Source organism: Schistocerca piceifrons, chromosome X (assembly GCF_021461385.2).
Source record: "Schistocerca piceifrons isolate TAMUIC-IGC-003096 chromosome X, iqSchPice1.1, whole genome shotgun sequence".
In the NCBI taxonomy this organism is placed as follows: domain Eukaryota; kingdom Metazoa; phylum Arthropoda; class Insecta; order Orthoptera; family Acrididae; genus Schistocerca; species Schistocerca piceifrons.
Genome location: NC_060149.1, coordinates 943,566,963 through 943,589,296, shown reverse-complemented (window position 1 = coordinate 943,589,296; position 22,334 = coordinate 943,566,963).

The window sequence follows — 22,334 nt, the reverse complement described above, 5'->3', positions numbered from 1 at the left end:
ACAATGCCGACTTAGGTTAAAGAGAACTGACACTCTCTCTTTGTATGATATGAACCTCTCCTGTGAGTCCAGTTTTAGATTCCGATGCTTCACTGCTGGTTTACTGTATACCTTCCACCATCTTATTGACGATGAAACACAGATATTGCATCGGAATTTAATACAAAAGGCACAATGCCGACTTAAGTAAAACAGAACTGACACTCTCACTTTCTATGATTCTAACCTCTCCTGTGAGTCCAGTTTTAGATTCCGATGCCTCACTTTAGGTTTACTGTATCCCTTGGACCTTCTTATTGACGATGAAACACAGAAATTGCATCCGAATGTAATACAAAAGGCACAATGCCCTCTTAAGTACATGAGGACTGACACTCTCACTTTCTATGATTTGAACCTCTCCTGTGAGCCCAGTTATAGATTCCGATGCTTCCCTTCGGGTTTACTGTATCCCTTGGACCTTCACATTGACGATGAAACACAGAATTTGCATCCGAATTTAATACAAAAGGCACAATGCCGACTTAAGTAAAAGAGGACTGACACTCTCAGTTTCTATGATTTGAACCTCTCCTGTGAGTCCAGTTTTAGATTCCGATGCATCTCTTCAGGTTTACTGTATCCCTTGGACCTTCTTATTGACGATGAAACACAGATAATTCATCGGAATTTAATACAAAAGGCACAATGCCGACTTAAGTAAAACAGGACTGACACTCTCACTTTCTATGATTCTAACCTCTCCTGTGAGTCCAGTTTTCGATTCCGATGCTTCACTTCAGGTTTACTGTATCCCTTGGACCTTCTTATTGACGATGAAACACAGAGTTTGCACTCGAATTTCATACAAAAGGCACAAAGCCGACTTAAGTACAAGAGGACTGACACTCTAATTTTCTAAGATTTGAACCTCTCCTGTGAGTCCAATTTTAGATTCCGATGCTTCACTTCAGGTTTACTGTATACCTTGGACCATCTTATTGACGATGAAACACAAAAATTGCATCCGAATTTAATACAAAATGCACAATGCCGACTTAAGTACAAGAGGACTGACGCTCTAACTTTCAATGATTTGAACCTCTCCAGTAAGTCCAGTTTTAGATTCCGATGCCTCACTTCAGGTTTACTGTATCCCTTGGACCTTCTTATTGATGATGAAGCACAGAAATTGCATCCGAATGTAACACAAAATTCACAATGCCGTCTTAAGTACATGAGGACTGACACTCTCACTTTCTATGATTTGAACCTCTACTGTGAGTCCAGTTATAGATTCCGATGCTTCACTTCGGGTTTACTGTATCCCTTGGACCTTCTTATTAACGATGAAACACAGAATTTGCATCCGAATTTAATACAAAAGGCACAATGCCGACTTAAGTAAAAGAGGACTGACACTCTCACTTTCTATGATTTGAACCTCTCCTGTGAGTCCAGTTTTAGATTCCGATGCTTCACTTCAGGTTTACTGTATACCTTGCACCTTCTTGTTGACGATGAAACACAGAAATTGCATCGGAGTTTAATACAAAAGGCACAATGCCGACTTAAGTAAAAGAGGACTGACACTCTCTCTTTCTATGATTTGAACCTCTCCTGTGAGTCCAGTTTTAGATTCCGATGCTTCACTTCAGGTTTACTGTACCCTTGGACCTTCTTATTGACGATGAAATACAGAAATAGCATCCGAATTTAATACTAAAGGCACAATGCCGACTGAAGTACAAGAGGACTGACACTCTCTCTTTCTATGTTTTGCACCTCTCCTGTGAGTCCAGTTTTAGATTCCGATGCTTCAGGTTTACTGTATCCCTTGGACCTTCTTATTGACGATAAAACACAGAAATTGCATCCGAATTTAATACAAATGGCACAATGCCGACTTAAGTCAAATAGGACTGACACTCTCTCTTTCTATGATTTGAACTCTTCTGTGGGTCCAGTTTTAGATTCGGATGCTTCACTTCAGGATTACTGTATCCCTTGGACCTTCTTATTGACGATGAAACACAGAAATTGCATCGGAATTTAATACAAAAAGCACAATGCCGACTTAGGTAAAAGAGGACTGACACTCTCTCTTTCTGTGATTTGAACCTCTCCTGTGAGTCCAGTTTTAAATTCCGATGCTTTAATTCAGGTTTTCTGTATACCTTGCCTCATTTTATTGACGATGAAACACATAAATTGCATCGGAATTTAATACAAAAGGCACAATGCCGACTTATGTACAAGAGGACTGACACTCTCACTTTCTATGATTTGAACCTCTCCTGTGAGTCCAGTTTTAGATTCCGATGCTTCACTTCAGGTTTGCTGTATACGTTGCACCTTCTTATTGACGATGAAACACAGAAATTGCATCGGAATTAAATTCAAAATGCACAATGCCGACTTAAGTACAAGATGACTGACACTCTAACTCTCTATGATTTAAACCTCTCCTGTGAGTCCGGTTTTGGATTCCGATGCTTCACTTCAGGTTTACTGTATACATTGCACCTTCTTATTGACGATGAAACACAGAAACTGCATCGGAATTAAATTCCAAATGCACAATACCGACTTAAGTACAAGAGGACTGACACTCTAACTATCTATGATTTGAACGTCTCCAGTGAGTCCAGTTTTAATTTCCAATGCTTCGCTTCAGGTTTACTGTATCCCTTGTGCCTTCTAATTGACGATAAATCACAGAAATTGCATCCGAATTTAATACAAAAGGCAAAATGCCTACTTAAGTAAAAGAGGACTGTAACTCTCTCCTTCTATGATTTGATCCTCTCCTGCGTGTCCAGTTTTGGATTCCAATGCTTCACCCCAGGTTAACTGTATAAGTTGCACCTTCTTATTGACGATGAAACACAGAAATGTCATCGGAATTTAATACAAAAGGCACAATGTCGACTTAAGTACAAGATGACTGACACTCTCACTTTCTATGATTTGAACCTCTCCTGTGAGTCCGGTTTAAGATTCCGATGCTTCACTTCAGGTTTACTGTATACCTTGCACCGTCTTATTGACGATGAAATACAAGAATTGCATCGGAATTTTATTCCAAAGGGCCAATGCCGACTTAAGTACAAGAGGACTGACACTCTATAAGATTTGAAACTCTCCTGTGAGTCCAGTCTTAGATTCAGATGCTTCACTTCAGGTTTGCTGTATACCTTGCACCTTCTTATTGACGATGAAACACAGAAATTGCATCGGAATTAAATTCAAAAGGCACAATGCCGACTTAAGTACAAGATGACTGACACTCTAACTCTCTATGATTTGAACCTCTCCTGTGAGTCCAGTTTTAGATTCCGATGCTTCACTTCAGGTTTACTGTATACCTTGGACCTTCTTATTGACGATGAAACACAGAAATTGCATCGGTATTAAATTCAAAAGGCACAATACCGACTTAAGTACAATAGGACTGAAACTCTAACTCTCTATGATTTGAACCCCTCCTGTGAGTCCGGTTTTAGATTCCGATGCTTCACTTCATGTTTACTGTATACCTTGCACCGTCTTATTGACGATGAAATACAAAAATTTCATCGGAATTTAATACAAAAGGCACAATGCCGACTATAGTACATGAGGACTGACACTCTCACTTTCTATGATTTGAACCTCTCCTGTGAGTCCAGTTTTAGATTCCGATAATTCACTTTAGGTTTACTGTATCCCTTGAACCTTCTTATTGACGATGAAACACAGAAATTGCATCGGAAACTAATACAAAAGGCACAATGTCGACTTAAGTACAAGATGACTGACACTCTCACTTTCTATGATTTGAACCTCTCCTGTGAGTCCAGTTTTAGATTCCGATGGTTCACTTCACGTTTACTGTATACCTTGCACCATCTTATTGACGATGAAACACAGAAATTGCATCCGAATTTAATACAAAAGCCACAATGCAGACTCAAGTACAAGAGGACTGACACTCTCCCTTTCTAAGATTTGAACCTCTCCTGTGGGTCCAGTTTTAGATTCCAATGCTTCACTACAGGGTTTACTGTATCCCTTGGACCTTCTTATTGACGATAAAACACAGAAATTGCATTCGAATTTAATACAAAAGGCACAATGCCGAATTAAGTAAAAGAGGACTGACACTCTCCCTTTCTATGATTTGAACCTCTCCTGTGAGTCCAGTTTTAGATTCGGATGCTTCACCTCAGGTTTACTGTATCCCTTGGACCTTCTTATTGACGATGAAACACAGAAATTGCATCGGAATTTAATACAAAAGGCACAATGCCGGCATAGGTAAAAGAGGACTGACACTCTCACTTTCTATGATTTGAACCTCTCCTGTGAGTCCAGTTATAGATTCCGATGCTTCACTTCAGGTTTACTGTATCCCTTGGACCTTCTTATTGACGATAAAACACAGAAATTGCATCCGAATTTAATACAAAAGGCACAATGACGACTTAAGTAAAAGAGGCCTGACACTCTCACTTTCTATGATTTGAACGTCTCCTGTGAGTCCAGTTTTAGATTCCGAAGCTTCACTTCAGGTTTACTGTATACCTTGCACCTTCTTATTGACGATGAAACTTAGAAATTGCATCGGAATTTAAAAAACAAAAGGCACAATGCCGACTTAAGTACAAGAGGACTGACACTCTAACTATCTATGATTTAAACGTCTCCAGTGAGTCCAGTTTTAGATTCCGATGCTTCACTTCAGGTTAACTGTATTCCTTGGGCCTTCTTATTGATGATGAAATACAGAAATCGCATCCGAATTTAATACAAAAGGCACAATGCCGACTTAAGTAAAAGAGGCCTGACACTCTCTCTTTCCATGATTAGAACCTCTCCTGTGAGTCCAGTTTTAGATTCCGATGCTTCACTTCAGGTTTACTGTATACCTTGCACCTTCTTATTGACGATGAAACACAGATATTGCATCGGAATTAAATTCAAAAGTCACAATACCGACTTAAGTACAAGAGGACTGACACTCTAACTCTCTATCATTTGAACCTCTCCTGTGAGTCCAGTTTTAGATTCCGATGCTTCACTTCTGGTTTACTGTATACATTGCACCGTCTTATTGACGATGAAATACAAAAATTGCATCGGAATTAAAATCAAAAGGCACAATGCCGACTTAAGTACAAGAGGACTGACACTGAAAGTTTCTAAGATTTGAACCTCTCCTGTGAGTCCAATTTTAGATTCCGATGCTTCACTTCAGGTTTACTGTATACCTTGGACCTTCTTATTGACGATGAAACACAAAAATTGCATCCGAATTTAATACAAAATGCACATGGCCGACTTAAGTACAAGAGGACTGACACTCTAACTTTCAATGATTTGAACCTCTCCAGTGAGTCCAGTTTTAGATTCCGATGCTTCACTTCAGGTTTACTGTATCCCTTGGACCTTCTTATTGACGATGAATCACAGAAATTGCATCCGAGTGTAATACAAATGGCACAATGCCGTCTTAAGTACATGAGGACTGACACTCTCACTTTCTATGATTTGAACCTCTACTGTGAGTCCAGTTATAGATTCCGATGCTTCACTTCGGGTTTACTGTATCCCTTGGACCTTCTTATTGACGAAGAAACACAGAATTTGCATCCGAATTTAATACAAAAGGCACAATGCCGACTTAAGTAAAAGAGGACAGACACTCTCACTTTCTATGATTTGAACCTCTCCTGTGAGTCCAGTTTTAGATTCCGATGCTTCACTTCAGGTTTACTGTATACCTTGCAGCTTCTTGTTGACGATGAATCACAGAAATTGCATCGGAGTTTAATACATAAGGCACAATGCCGACCTAAGTAAAAGAGGACTGACACTCTCTCTTTCTATGATTTTAACCTCTCCTTTGAGTCCAGTTTTAGATTCCGATGCTTCACTTCAGGTTTACAGTATACCTTGGACCTTCTTATTGACGATGAAACACAGAAATTGCATCGGAATTTAATACAAAAGGCACAATGCCGACTTAGGTAAAAGAGAACTGACACTCTCTCTTTGTATGATCTGAACCTCTCCTGTGAGTCCAGTTTTAGATTCCGATGCTTCACTGCTGGTTTACTGTATGCCTTCCAGCATCTTATAGACGCTGAAACACAGATATTGCATCGGAATTTAATACAAAATGCACAATGCCGACTTAAGTAAAACAGGACTGACACTCTCACTTTCTATGATTCGAACCTCTCCTGTGAGTCCAGTTTTAGATTCCGATGCTTCGCTTCAGGTTTACTGTATCCCTTGGACCTTCTTATTGACGATGAAACACAGAGTTTGCATTCGAATTTAATACAAAAGGCACAAAGCCGACTTAAGTACAAGAGGACTGACACTCTAACTCTCTATGATTTGAACATTTCCTGTGAGTCCAGTCTTAGATTCCGATGCTTCACTTCAGGTTTACTGTATACCTTGCACCTTCTTATTGACGACGAAAACAGAAATTGCATCCGAATGTAATACAAAAGTAAAAGGCACAATGCCGACTTCAGTAAAAGAGGACTGACACTCTCTCTTTCTATGATTTGAAAATCTCCTGTGATTCCAGTTTTAGATTCCGATGCTTCACTTCTGGTTTAATGTATCCCTTGGACCTTCTTATTGACGATGAAAGACTGAAATTGCATCCGAATTTAATACAAAGGGCACAATTCCGACTTAAGTAAAACAGGAATGACACTCTCACTTTCTGTGATTTGAACCTGTCCTGTGAGTCCAGTTTTGTATTACGATGCTTCACTTCAGGTTTACTGTATTCCTTGCACCTTCTTTTTGTTGATGAAACACAGAAATTGCATCGGAATTGAATTCAAAAGGCACAATGCCGCCTTAAGTACAAGAGGACTGACACTCTAACTATCTAAGATTTGAACCTCTTCTGTGAGTCCAGTTTTAGATTCCGATGCTTCACTGCAGGTTTACAGTATACCTTGGACCTTCTTATTGACGATGAAACACAGCAATTGCATCCGAATTTAATACAAATTGCACAATGAAGACGGAAGTAGAAGAGGACTGACACTCTAACTTTCTATGATTTGAACTTCTCCTGTGAGTCCAGTTTTAGAATCCGATGCTTCACTTCAGGTTTACTGTATACCCTGGACCTTCTTATTGACGATGAAACACAGAAATTGCATCGGAATTTAATACAAAAGGCACAATGCCGACTTAGGTAAAGGAGAACTGACACTCTCTCTTTGTATGATCTCAACCTCTCCTATGAGTCCAGTTTTAGATTCGGATGCTTCACTTCAGGTTCACTGTATCCCTTGGACCTTCTTATTGACGATGAAACACAGAAATTGCATCGGAATTTAATACAAAATGCACAATGCCGACTTAGGTTAAAGAGAACTGACACTCTCTCTTTGTATGATATGAACCTCTCCTGTGAGTCCAGTTTTAGATTCCGATGCTTCACTGCTGGTTTACTGTATACCTTCCACCATCTTATTGACGATGAAACACAGATATTGCATCGGAATTTAATACAAAAGGCACAATGCCGACTTAAGTAAAACAGAACTGACACTCTCACTTTCTATGATTCTAACCTCTCCTGTGAGTCCAGTTTTAGATTCCGATGCCTCACTTTAGGTTTACTGTATCCCTTGGACCTTCTTATTGACGATGAAACACAGAAATTGCATCCGAATGTAATACAAAAGGCACAATGCCCTCTTAAGTACATGAGGACTGACACTCTCACTTTCTATGATTTGAACCTCTCCTGTGAGCCCAGTTATAGATTCCGATGCTTCCCTTCGGGTTTACTGTATCCCTTGGACCTTCTCATTGACGATGAAACACAGAATTTGCATCCGAATTTAATACAAAAGGCACAATGCCGACTTAAGTAAAAGAGGACTGACACTCTCAGTTTCTATGATTTGAACCTCTCCTGTGAGTCCAGTTTTAGATTCCGATGCATCTCTTCAGGTTTACTGTATCCCTTGGACCTTCTTATTGACGATGAAACACAGATAATTCATCGGAATTTAATACAAAAGGCACAATGCCGACTTAAGTAAAACAGGACTGACACTCTCACTTTCTATGATTCTAACCTCTCCTGTGAGTCCAGTTTTCGATTCCGATGCTTCACTTCAGGTTTACTGTATCCCTTGGACCTTCTTATTGACGATGAAACACAGAGTTTGCACTCGAATTTCATACAAAAGGCACAAAGCCGACTTAAGTACAAGAGGACTGACACTCTAATTTTCTAAGATTTGAACCTCTCCTGTGAGTCCAATTTTAGATTCCGATGCTTCACTTCAGGTTTACTGTATACCTTGGACCTTCTTATTGACGATGAAACACAAAAATTGCATCCGAATTTAATACAAAATGCACAATGCCGACTTAAGTACAAGAGGACTGACGCTCTAACTTTCAATGATTTGAACCTCTCCAGTAAGTCCAGTTTTAGATTCCGATGCCTCACTTCAGGTTTACTGTATCCCTTGGACCTTCTTATTGATGATGAAGCACAGAAATTGCATCCGAATGTAACACAAAATTCACAATGCCGTCTTAAGTACATGAGGACTGACACTCTCACTTTCTATGATTTGAACCTCTACTGTGAGTCCAGTTATAGATTCCGATGCTTCACTTCGGGTTTACTGTATCCCTTGGACCTTCTTATTAACGATGAAACACAGAATTTGCATCCGAATTTAATACAAAAGGCACAATGCCGACTTAAGTAAAAGAGGACTGACACTCTCACTTTCTATGATTTGAACCTCTCCTGTGAGTCCAGTTTTAGATTCCGATGCTTCACTTCAGGTTTACTGTATACCTTGCACCTTCTTGTTGACGATGAAACACAGAAATTGCATCGGAGTTTAATACAAAAGGCACAATGCCGACTTAAGTAAAAGAGGACTGACACTCTCTCTTTCTATGATTTGAACCTCTCCTGTGAGTCCAGTTTTAGATTCCGATGCTTCACTTCAGGTTTACTGTACCCTTGGACCTTCTTATTGACGATGAAATACAGAAATAGCATCCGAATTTAATACTAAAGGCACAATGCCGACTGAAGTACAAGAGGACTGACACTCTCTCTTTCTATGTTTTGCACCTCTCCTGTGAGTCCAGTTTTAGATTCCGATGCTTCAGGTTTACTGTATCCCTTGGACCTTCTTATTGACGATAAAACACAGAAATTGCATCCGAATTTAATACAAATGGCACAATGCCGACTTAAGTCAAATAGGACTGACACTCTCTCTTTCTATGATTTGAACTCTTCTGTGGGTCCAGTTTTAGATTCGGATGCTTCACTTCAGGATTACTGTATCCCTTGGACCTTCTTATTGACGATGAAACACAGAAATTGCATCGGAATTTAATACAAAAAGCACAATGCCGACTTAGGTAAAAGAGGACTGACACTCTCTCTTTCTGTGATTTGAACCTCTCCTGTGAGTCCAGTTTTAAATTCCGATGCTTTAATTCAGGTTTTCTGTATACCTTGCCTCATTTTATTGACGATGAAACACATAAATTGCATCGGAATTTAATACAAAAGCACAATGCCGACTTATGTACAAGAGGACTGACACTCTCACTTTCTATGATTTGAACCTCTCCTGTGAGTCCAGTTTTAGATTCCGATGCTTCACTTCAGGTTTGCTGTATACGTTGCACCTTCTTATTGACGATGAAACACAGAAATTGCATCGGAATTAAATTCAAAATGCACAATGCCGACTTAAGTACAAGATGACTGACACTCTAACTCTCTATGATTTAAACCTCTCCTGTGAGTCCGGTTTTGGATTCCGATGCTTCACTTCAGGTTTACTGTATACATTGCACCTTCTTATTGACGATGAAACACAGAAACTGCATCGGAATTAAATTCCAAATGCACAATACCGACTTAAGTACAAGAGGACTGACACTCTAACTATCTATGATTTGAACGTCTCCAGTGAGTCCAGTTTTAATTTCCAATGCTTCGCTTCAGGTTTACTGTATCCCTTGTGCCTTCTAATTGACGATAAATCACAGAAATTGCATCCGAATTTAATACAAAAGGCAAAATGCCTACTTAAGTAAAAGAGGACTGTAACTCTCTCCTTCTATGATTTGATCCTCTCCTGCGTGTCCAGTTTTGGATTCCAATGCTTCACCCCAGGTTAACTGTATAAGTTGCACCTTCTTATTGACGATGAAACACAGAAATGTCATCGGAATTTAATACAAAAGGCACAATGTCGACTTAAGTACAAGATGACTGACACTCTCACTTTCTATGATTTGAACCTCTCCTGTGAGTCCGGTTTAAGATTCCGATGCTTCACTTCAGGTTTACTGTATACCTTGCACCGTCTTATTGACGATGAAATACAAGAATTGCATCGGAATTTTATTCCAAAGGGCCAATGCCGACTTAAGTACAAGAGGACTGACACTCTATAAGATTTGAAACTCTCCTGTGAGTCCAGTCTTAGATTCAGATGCTTCACTTCAGGTTTGCTGTATACCTTGCACCTTCTTATTGACGATGAAACACAGAAATTGCATCGGAATTAAATTCAAAAGGCACAATGCCGACTTAAGTACAAGATGACTGACACTCTAACTCTCTATGATTTGAACCTCTCCTGTGAGTCCAGTTTTAGATTCCGATGCTTCACTTCAGGTTTACTGTATACCTTGGACCTTCTTATTGACGATGAAACACAGAAATTGCATCGGTATTAAATTCAAAAGGCACAATACCGACTTAAGTACAATAGGACTGAAACTCTAACTCTCTATGATTTGAACCCCTCCTGTGAGTCCGGTTTTAGATTCCGATGCTTCACTTCATGTTTACTGTATACCTTGCACCGTCTTATTGACGATGAAATACAAAAATTTCATCGGAATTTAATACAAAAGGCACAATGCCGACTATAGTACATGAGGACTGACACTCTCACTTTCTATGATTTGAACCTCTCCTGTGAGTCCAGTTTTAGATTCCGATAATTCACTTTAGGTTTACTGTATCCCTTGAACCTTCTTATTGACGATGAAACACAGAAATTGCATCGGAAACTAATACAAAAGGCACAATGTCGACTTAAGTACAAGATGACTGACACTCTCACTTTCTATGATTTGAACCTCTCCTGTGAGTCCAGTTTTAGATTCCGATGGTTCACTTCACGTTTACTGTATACCTTGCACCATCTTATTGACGATGAAACACAGAAATTGCATCCGAATTTAATACAAAAGCCACAATGCAGACTCAAGTACAAGAGGACTGACACTCTCCCTTTCTAAGATTTGAACCTCTCCTGTGGGTCCAGTTTTAGATTCCAATGCTTCACTACAGGGTTTACTGTATCCCTTGGACCTTCTTATTGACGATAAAACACAGAAATTGCATTCGAATTTAATACAAAAGGCACAATGCCGAATTAAGTAAAAGAGGACTGACACTCTCCCTTTCTATGATTTGAACCTCTCCTGTGAGTCCAGTTTTAGATTCGGATGCTTCACCTCAGGTTTACTGTATCCCTTGGACCTTCTTATTGACGATGAAACACAGAAATTGCATCGGAATTTAATACAAAAGGCACAATGCCGGCATAGGTAAAAGAGGACTGACACTCTCACTTTCTATGATTTGAACCTCTCCTGTGAGTCCAGTTATAGATTCCGATGCTTCACTTCAGGTTTACTGTATCCCTTGGACCTTCTTATTGACGATAAAACACAGAAATTGCATCCGAATTTAATACAAAAGGCACAATGACGACTTAAGTAAAAGAGGCCTGACACTCTCACTTTCTATGATTTGAACGTCTCCTGTGAGTCCAGTTTTAGATTCCGAAGCTTCACTTCAGGTTTACTGTATACCTTGCACCTTCTTATTGACGATGAAACTTAGAAATTGCATCGGAATTTAAAAAACAAAAGGCACAATGCCGACTTAAGTACAAGAGGACTGACACTCTAACTATCTATGATTTAAACGTCTCCAGTGAGTCCAGTTTTAGATTCCGATGCTTCACTTCAGGTTAACTGTATTCCTTGGGCCTTCTTATTGATGATGAAATACAGAAATCGCATCCGAATTTAATACAAAAGGCACAATGCCGACTTAAGTAAAAGAGGCCTGACACTCTCTCTTTCCATGATTAGAACCTCTCCTGTGAGTCCAGTTTTAGATTCCGATGCTTCACTTCAGGTTTACTGTATACCTTGCACCTTCTTATTGACGATGAAACACAGATATTGCATCGGAATTAAATTCAAAAGTCACAATACCGACTTAAGTACAAGAGGACTGACACTCTAACTCTCTATCATTTGAACCTCTCCTGTGAGTCCAGTTTTAGATTCCGATGCTTCACTTCTGGTTTACTGTATACATTGCACCGTCTTATTGACGATGAAATACAAAAATTGCATCGGAATTAAAATCAAAAGGCACAATGCCGACTTAAGTACAAGAGGACTGACACTGAAAGTTTCTAAGATTTGAACCTCTCCTGTGAGTCCAATTTTAGATTCCGATGCTTCACTTCAGGTTTACTGTATACCTTGGACCTTCTTATTGACGATGAAACACAAAAATTGCACCCGAATTTAATACAAAATGCACAATGCCGACTTAAGTACAAGAGGACTGACACTCTAACTTTCAATGATTTGAACCTCTCCAGTGAGTCCAGTTTTAGATTCCGATGCTTCACTTCAAGGTTTACTGTATCCCTTGGACCTTCTTATTGACGATGAAACACAGAAATTGCATCCGAGTGTAATACAAATGGCACAATGCCGTCTTAAGTACATGAGGACTGACACTCTCACTTTCTATGATTTGAACCTCTACTGTGAGTCCAGTTATAGATTCCGATGCTTCACTTCGGGTTTACTGTATCCCTTGGACCTTCTTATTGACGAAGAAACACAGAATTTGCATCCGAATTTAATACAAAAGGCACAATGCCGACTTAAGTAAAAGAGGACAGACACTCTCACTTTCTATGATTTGAATCTCTCCTGTGAGTCCAGTTTTAGATTCCGATGCTTCACTTCAGGTTTACTGTATACCTTGCACCTTCTTGTTGACGATGAAACACAGAAATTGCATCGGAGTTTAATACAAAAGGCACAATGCCGACTTAAGTAAAAGAGGACTGACACTCTCTCTTTCTATGATTTTAACCTCTCCTTTGAGTCCAGTTTTAGATTCCGATGCTTCACTTCAGGTTTACAGTATACCTTGGACCTTCTTATTGACGATGAAACACAGCAATTGCATCCGAATTTAATACAAAATGCACAATGAAGACGTAAGTAGAAGAGGACTGACACTCTAACTTTCTATGATTTTAACTTCTCCTGTGAGTCCAGTTTTAGATTCCGATGCTTCACTTCAGCTTTACTGTATACCCTGGACCTTCTTATTGACGATGAAACACAGAAATTGCATCCGAATTTAATACAAAAGGCACATTGACGACTTAAGTACAAGAGGACTGACACTCTCCCTTTCTATGATATGAACCTCTCCTGTGAGTCCAGTTTTAGATTCCGATGCTTCACTTCAGGTTTACTGTATCCCGTGGACCTTCTTATTGACGATGAAACACAGAAATTGCATCGGAATTTAATACAAAAGGCACAATGCCGACTTAGGTAAAGGATAACTGACACTCTCTCTTTGTATGATCTGAACCTCTCCTGTGAGTCCAGTTTTAGATTCGGATGCTTCACTTCAGGTTTACTGTATACAATGCACATTCTTATTGACGATTAAACATAGAAGTTGCATCGGAATTAAATTCAAAAGGCACAATGCCGACTTAAGTACAAGAGGACTGACACTCTAACTCTCTATGATTTGAACCCCTCCAGTCAGTCCTGTTTTAGATTCCGATGCTTCAGTTCAGGTTTACTGTATACCTTATACCTCCTTAGTGACGATGAAACACAGAAATTGCATCGGAATTAATTTCAAAAGGCAAAATGCCGACTTAAGTACAAGGGGACTGACACTCTAACTATCTATGATTTGAACCTCTCCTGTGAGTCCAGTTTTAGATTCCGATGCCTCACTTCAGGTTTACTGTATCCCTTGGACCTTCTTATTGACGATGAAACGCAGAAATTGCATCGGAATTTAATACAAAAGTCACAATGCCGACTTAAGTAATAGAAGACTGACAATCTCTCTCTCTATGATTTGAACCTCTCCTGTGAGTCCAGTTTTAGATTCCGATGCTCCACTTCAAGTTTACTGTATACCTTGCACCTTCTTATTGACGATGAAACACAGAAATTGCATCGGAATTTAATACAAAAGTCACAATGCCGACTTAAGTAAAAGAAGACTGACAATCTCTCTCTCTACGATTTGAACCTCTCCTGTGAGTCCAGTTTTAGATTCCGATGCTCCACTTCAAGTTTACTGTATCCCTTGCACCTTCTTATTGACGATGAAACACAGAAATTGCATCCGAATTTAATAAAAAAGGCACAATGCCGACTTAAGTACAAGAGGACTGACACTCTCACTTTCTATGATTTGAACCACTCCTGTAAGTCCAGTTTTACATTCCGATGCTTCACTTCAGGTTTACTGTATACCTTGGACATTCTTATTGACGATGAAACACAGAAATTGCATCCGAATTTAATACAAAATGCACAATGCCGACTTTAGTAAAAGAGTACTGACACTCTCACTTTGTGTGGTTTGAACCTGTCCTGTCAGTCCAGTTTTAGATTCCGATGCTTCACTTCAGGTTTACTGTATACCTTGCACCTTCTTATTGACGATGAAACACAGAAATTGCATCGGAATTAAATTCAAAAGGCACAATGCCGACTTAAGTACAAGAGGACTGACACTCTAACTTTCTAAGATTTGAACCCCCTTCGTGAGTCCTGTTTTAGATTCCGATGCTTCACATCAGGTTTACTGTATCCCTTGGACCTTCTTATTGACGATGAAAAACAGAAATTGCATCCGAATTTAATACAAAAGCACAATGCCGACTTAAGTACAAGAGGACTGACACTCTCGTTTTCTATGATTTGAACCTCTCATGTGGGTCCAGTCTTAGATTCCGATGCTTCACTCCAGGTCTACTGTATACCTTGCACCTTCTTATTGACGATGAAACACAGAAATTGCATCCGAATTTAATACAAAAGGCACAGGGCCGACATAAGTACAAGAGGACTGACACTCTCCCATTCTATAATTTGAACCTCTCCTGTGAGTCCAGTTTAAGATTCCGATGCTTCACTTCAGGTTTACTGTATCCCTAGGACCTTCTTATTGACGATGAAACACAGCAATTGCTTTCGCATTTAATATAAAAAGCACAATGCCGAGTTAAGTACTAGAGGGCTGACACTCTCACTTTCTATGATTTGACCCTCTCCTGTGAGTCCAGTTTTAGATTCCGATGCTTCACTTCAGGTTTACTGTATCCCTTGGACCTTCTTATTGACAATGAAATACAGGAAATGCAACCGAATTTAATACAAAAGGCACAATGCCGGCTTAAGTAAAAGAGGACTGACACTCTCTCTTTCTATGGTTTGAACCTCTCCTGTGAGTCCAGTTTTAGATTCCGATGCTTCACTTCAGGTTTACTGTATACATGCACCTTCATATTGACGATAAGACATAGAAATTGCATCGGAATTAAATTCAAAAGACACAATGCCGACTTAAGTACAAGAGGACTGACACTCTAACTCTCTATGATTTGAACCTCTCCTGCGAGTCCTGTTTTAGATTCCGATGCTTCACTTCAGGTTACTGTATACCTTGCCCCTCCTTATTGACGAAGAAACACAGAAATTGCATCGGAATTAAATTCAAAAGGCACAATGCCGAGTTAAGTACAAGAGGACTAACACACTAACTATCTATGATGTGAACCTCTCCTGTGAGTCCAGTTTTAGATTCCGATGCTTCACTTCAGGTTAACTGTATCCCTTGGACCTTCTTATTAACGATGAAACACAGAAATTGCATCCGAATTTAATACTAAAGGCACAATGCGGACTTTAGTAAAAGAGGACTGACACTCTCACTTTCTGTGGTTTGAACCTCTCCTGTCAGTCCAGTTTTAGATTCCGATGCTTCACTTCAGGTTTACTGTATACCTTGCACATTCTTATTGTCGATGAAACACAGATATTACATCGGAATTTAATACAAGAAGTACAATGCCGACTTAAGTACAAGAGAACTGACAGTCTAACTTTCTATGATTTGAACGTCTCCTGTGAGTCCTGTTTTAGATTCCGATGCTTCACTTCAAGTTTACTGTATCCCTTGGACCTTCTTATTGACGATGAAACACAGAAACTGCTTCCGCATTTAATATAAAAAACACAATGCCGACTTAAGTACTAGAGGACTGACACTCTCACTTTTTATGATTTGAACCACTCCTGTGAGTCCAGTATTTGAATCCGATGCTTCACTTCAGGTTTACTGTATACCTTGCACCGACTTATTGACAATGAAACACAGAAATTGCATCGGAATTAAATTCAAATGCACAATGCCGACTTAAGTACAACGTAACTTTCTATTATTTCAACCTCTCCTGTGAGTCCCGTTTTAGATTCCGATGCTCACTTCAGGTTTACTGTATCCCTTGGAATTCTTATTGACGATGAAACACAGAAATTGCTTTCGCATTTAATATAAAAGGCACAATGCCGACTTAAGTACTAGAGGACTGACACTCTCACTTTCTATGATTTGAACCACTCCTGTGAGTCAAGTTTTAGATTCCGATGCTTCACTTCAGGTTTACTGTATACCTTGCACCTTCTTATTGACGATGAAACACAGAAATTGCATCGGAATTTAATACAAAAGGCACAATGCCGACTTAAGTAAAAGAGGACTGACACTCTCACTTTCTAAGATTTGAACCTCTCCTGTGAGTCCTGTTTTAGATTCCGATGCGCACTCAGGTTTACTGTATCCCTTGGACTTCTTATTGACGATGAAACACAGGAATTGCTTTCGCATTTAATATAAAAGGCACATTGCCGACTAAAGTACAGGAGGACTGACACTCTCGTTCTCTATGATTTGAACCTCCCCTGTGAGTCCAGTTTTAGATTCCGATGCTTCACTTCAGGTTTACTGTATACCTTACACCTTCTTACTGATGATGAAACACAGAAGTTGAATCCGAGTTTAATACAAAAGGCACAATGCCGACTTAAGTACAAGAGGACTGACACTCTACCTTTCTATGATTTGAACCTCTCCTGTGAGTCCAGTTTTAGATTCCGATGCTTCACTTCAGGTTTACTGTATCCCTTGGACCTTCTTATTGACGACGAAACACAGAGATTGCTTTCGCATTTAATATAAAAGGCACATCCGACTAAAGTACATGAGGACTGACACTCTCACTTTCTATGATTTGAACCTCTCCTGTGGGTCCAGTTTTAGATTCCGATGCTTCTCTTCAGGTTTACTGTATACATTGCTCCTTCTTATTGGCGATGAAACATAGAAATTGCAACGGAATTAAATTCAAAAGGCACAATGCCGACTTAAGTACAACAGGCATGACACTCTAACTTCCTAAGATTTGAACCTCTCCTTTGAGTCCTGTTTTAGATTCCGATGCTCACTTCAGGTTTACTGTATCCCTTGGAATTCTTATTGACGATGAAACACAGAAATTGCTTTCGCATTTAATATAAAAGGCACATTGCCGACTAAAGTACAGGAGGACTGACACTCTCGTTCTCTATGATTTGAACCTCCCCTGTGAGTCCAGTTTTAGATTCCGATGCTTCACTTTAGGTTTACTGTATACCTTGCACCTTCTTACTGACGATGAAACACAGAAGTTGAATCCGAATTTAATACAAAAGGCACAATGCCGACTTAAGTACAAGAGGACTGACTCTCTACCTTTCTATGATTTGAACCTCTCCTGTGAGTCCAGTTTTAGATTCCGATGCTTCTCTTCAGGTTTACTGTATCCCTTGGACCTTCTTATTGACGATGAAACACAGAAATTGCTTTCGCATTTAATATAAAAGGCACATTGCCGACTAAAGTACAGGAGGACTGACACTCTCACTTTCTATGATTTGAACCTCTCCTGTGGGTCCAGTTTTAGATTCCGATGCTTCTCTTCAGGTTAACTGTATACATTGCTGCTTCTTATTGGCGATGAAACATAGAAATTGCATCGCAATTAAATTCAAAAGGCACAATGCCGACTTAAGTACAAGAGGACTGACACTCTAACTCTATGATTTGAACCTCTCCTGTGAGTCCTGTTTTAGATTCCGATGCTTCACTTCAAGTTTACTGTATCCCTTGGACCTTCTTATTGACGATGAAACACAGAAACTGCTTCCGCATTTAATATAAGAGGCACGATGCCGACTTAAGTACTAGAGGACTGACAATCTCACTTTCTATGATTTGAACCTCTCCCGTGAGTCCAGTTCTAGATTCCGATGCTTCACTTCATTTTTACTGTATACCTGGCACCGTCTTATTGACGATGAAACACAGAAATTGCATCGGAATTAAATTCAAAAGGCACAATGCAGACATAAGTACAAGAGGACTGACACTCTAACTTTCTATGATTTGAACCTCTCCTGTGAGTCCAGGTTTAGATTCCGATGCTTCACTATGGGTTTACTGTATCCCTTGGACCTTCTTATTGACGATGAAACAAAGAAATTGCATCCGAATTCAATACAAAAGGAACAATGCCGACTTAAGTAAAAGAGGACTGACACTCTCACTTTCTGTCATTTGAACCTCTCCTGTGAGTCCAGTTTTAGATTCCGATGCTTCACTTCAGGTTTACTGTAAACCTTGGACCTTCTTATTGACGATGAGACACAGAAAGTGCATCCGAATTTAATACAAAATTCACAATGCCGACTTAAGTACAAGAGGACTGACACTCTAACTGTCTATGTTTTGAACCTCTCCTGAGAGTACAGTTTTAGATTCCGATGCTTCACTTCAGGTTTACTGTATCCCTTGGACTTTCTTATTGACGATGAATCACAGAGTTTGCATCCCAATTTAATACAAAAAGCACAATGACGACTTAAGTACAAGTGGACTGACACTTTAACTTTCTATGATTTGAACCTCTGCTGTAAGTCCAGTATTAGATTCCGATGCTTCATTTCAGGTTTACCGTATCATTTGGACCTTCTTATTGACGATGAAACACAGAAATTGCATCCGAATTTAATACAAAAGGCACAATGCCGACTTAAGTACAAGAGGACTGACACTCTCACTTTCTATGATTTGAACCTCTCCTGTAAGTCCAGTTTTATATTCCGATGCTTCACTTCAGCTTTACTGTATACCTTGGACCTTCGTATTGACGATGAAACACAGAAAGTGCATCAGAATTTAATACAAAGGGCACAATGCCGACTTAAGTAAAAGAGGACTGACACTCTCACTTTCAGTGATTTGAACCTTTCCTGTCAGTCCAGTTTTAGATTCTGATGCTTCACTTCAGGCTTACTGTATACCTTGCACCTTCTTGTTGACGATGAAACACAGATATTGCATCGGAATTAAATTCAAAAGGCACGATGCCGACTTAAGTACAGTAGGACTGACACTCTAACTTTCTAAGATTAGAACCTCTCCTGTGAGTCCAGTTTTAGATTCCGATGCTTCACTTCAAGTTTTAGTGTATACCTTGCACCTCCTTATTGACGATTAAACACAGAAATTGCATCCGAATATAATACAAAAGGCACAATGCCGACTTAAGTACAAGAGGACTCACACTCTCACTTTCTGCGATTTGAACCTCTCCTGTGAGTCCAGTTTTAGATTCCGATGCTTCACGTCGGGTTTACTGTATACCTTGCACCTTCTTATTGACGATGAAACACAGAAATTGCATCGGATTTTAATACAAAAGGCACAATGCCGACTTAAGTAAAAGAGGACTGACACTCTCACTTTCTATGATTTGAACTTCTTGTGTGAGTCCAGTTTTAGATTCCATGCTTCACTTCAGGTTTACTGTATACCTTGCACCTTCTTATTGACGATGAAACACAGAAATTGCATCCGAATTTAATACAAAAGGCACAATGCCGACTTAAGTACAAGTGGACTGACACTCTCACTTTCTGCGATTTGAACCTCTCCTGTGAGTCCAGTTTTAGATTCCGATGCTTCACTTCGCGTTTACTGTATACCTTGCACCTTCTTATTGACGATGAAACACAGAAATTGCATCGGAATTTAATACAAAAGGCACAACGACGACTTAAGTACAAGAGGACTGACACTCTCACTTTCTATGATTTGAACCTCTCCTGTGAGTCCAGTTTTAGATTCCGATGCTTCACTTCATGTTTACTGTATACCTTGCACCATCTTATGGATGATGAAACACAGAAATTGCATCCGAATTTAATACAAAAGGCACAATGCCGACTTAAGTAAAAGAGTACTTACACTCTCTCTTTCTATGATTAGAACCACTATTGTGAGTCCAGTTTTAGATTCCGAGGCTTCACTTCAGGTTTACTGTATCCCATGGACCTTCTTATTGATGATGAAACACAGAAATTGCATCCGAATTTAATACAAAATGCACAATGCCGACTTAAGTAAGAGAGGACTGACACTCTAACCTTCTATGATTTGAATGTCTCCTGTGAGTCCAGTTTTAGTTTCCGATGCTTCACTTCAGGTTTACTGTATCCCTTGGCCCTTCTTATTGACAATGAAACACAGAAATTGCATCCGAATTTAATACAAAATGCACAATGCCGACTTAAGGACATGAGGACTGACACTCTCACTCTCTAAGATTTGAACATCTCCTGTGAGTCCAGTTTTAGATTCCGATGCTTCACTTCAGGTTTACTGTATCCCTTGGACCTAATTATTGACGATGAAACACAGAAATTGCATCGGAATTTAATACAAAACGCACAATGCCGACTTAAGTAAAAGAAGACTGACAATCACTCTCTCTATGATTTTAACCTCTCCTGTGAGTTCAGTTTTAGATTCCGATGCTCCACTTCAAGTTTACTGTATACCTTGCACCTTCTTATTGACGATGAAACACAGAAATTGCATCGGAATTTAATACAAAAGGCACAATGCCGACGTAAGTAAAAGAGGACTGACACTCTCACTTTCTATGATTTGAACCTCTCGTGTGAGTCCAGTTTTAGATTCCGATGCTTCTCTTCAGGTTTACTGTATACATTGCTCCTTCTTATCGGCGATGAAACATAGAAATTGCAACGGAATTAAATTCAACAGGCACAATGCCGACTTATGTACAATAGGCATGGCACTCTAACTTTCTAAGATTTGAACCTCTCCTGTGAGTCCTGTTTTAGATTCCGATGCTCACTTCAGGTTTACTGTATCCCTTGGACTTCTTATTGACGATGAAACACAGAAATTGCTTTCGCATTTAATATAAAAGGCACATTGCCGACTAAAGTACAGGAGGACTGACACTCTCGTTCTCTATGATTTGAACCTCCCCTGTGAGTCCTGTTTTAGATTCCGATGCTTCACTTCAGGTTTACTGTATACCTTGCACCTTCTTACTGACGATGAAACACAGAAGTTGAATCCGAATTTAATACAAAAGGCACAATGCCGACTTAAGTACAAGAGGACTGACACTCTACCTTTCTATGACATGTATCTCTCCTGTGAGTCCTGTTTTAGATTCCGATGCTTCACTTCAGGTTTACTGTATCCCTTGGACCTTCTTATTGACGATGAAACACAGAAATTGCTTTCGCATTTAATATAAAAGGCACATTGCCGACTAAAGTACAGGAGGACTGACACTCTCACTTTCTATGATTTGAACCTCTCCTGTGGGTCCAGTTTTAGATTCCGATGCTTCTCTTCAGGTTAACTGTATACATTGCTCCTTCTTATTGGCGATGAAACATAGAAATTGCATCGCAATTAAATTCAAAAGGCACAATGCCGACTTAAGTACAAGAGGACTGACACTCTAACTCTATGATTTGAACCTCTCCTGTGAGTCCTGTTTTAGATTCCGATGCTTCACTTCAAGTTTACTGTATCCCTTGGACCTTCTTATTGACGATAAAACACAGAAACTGCTTCCGCAATTAATATAAAAGGCACAATGCCGACTTAAGTACTAGAGGACTGACACTCTCACTTTCTATGATTTGAACCTCTCCCGTGAGTCCAGTTTTAGATTCCGATGCTTCACTTCAGGTTTACTGAATACCTTGCACCTTCTTATTGATGATGAAACACAGAAATTGCA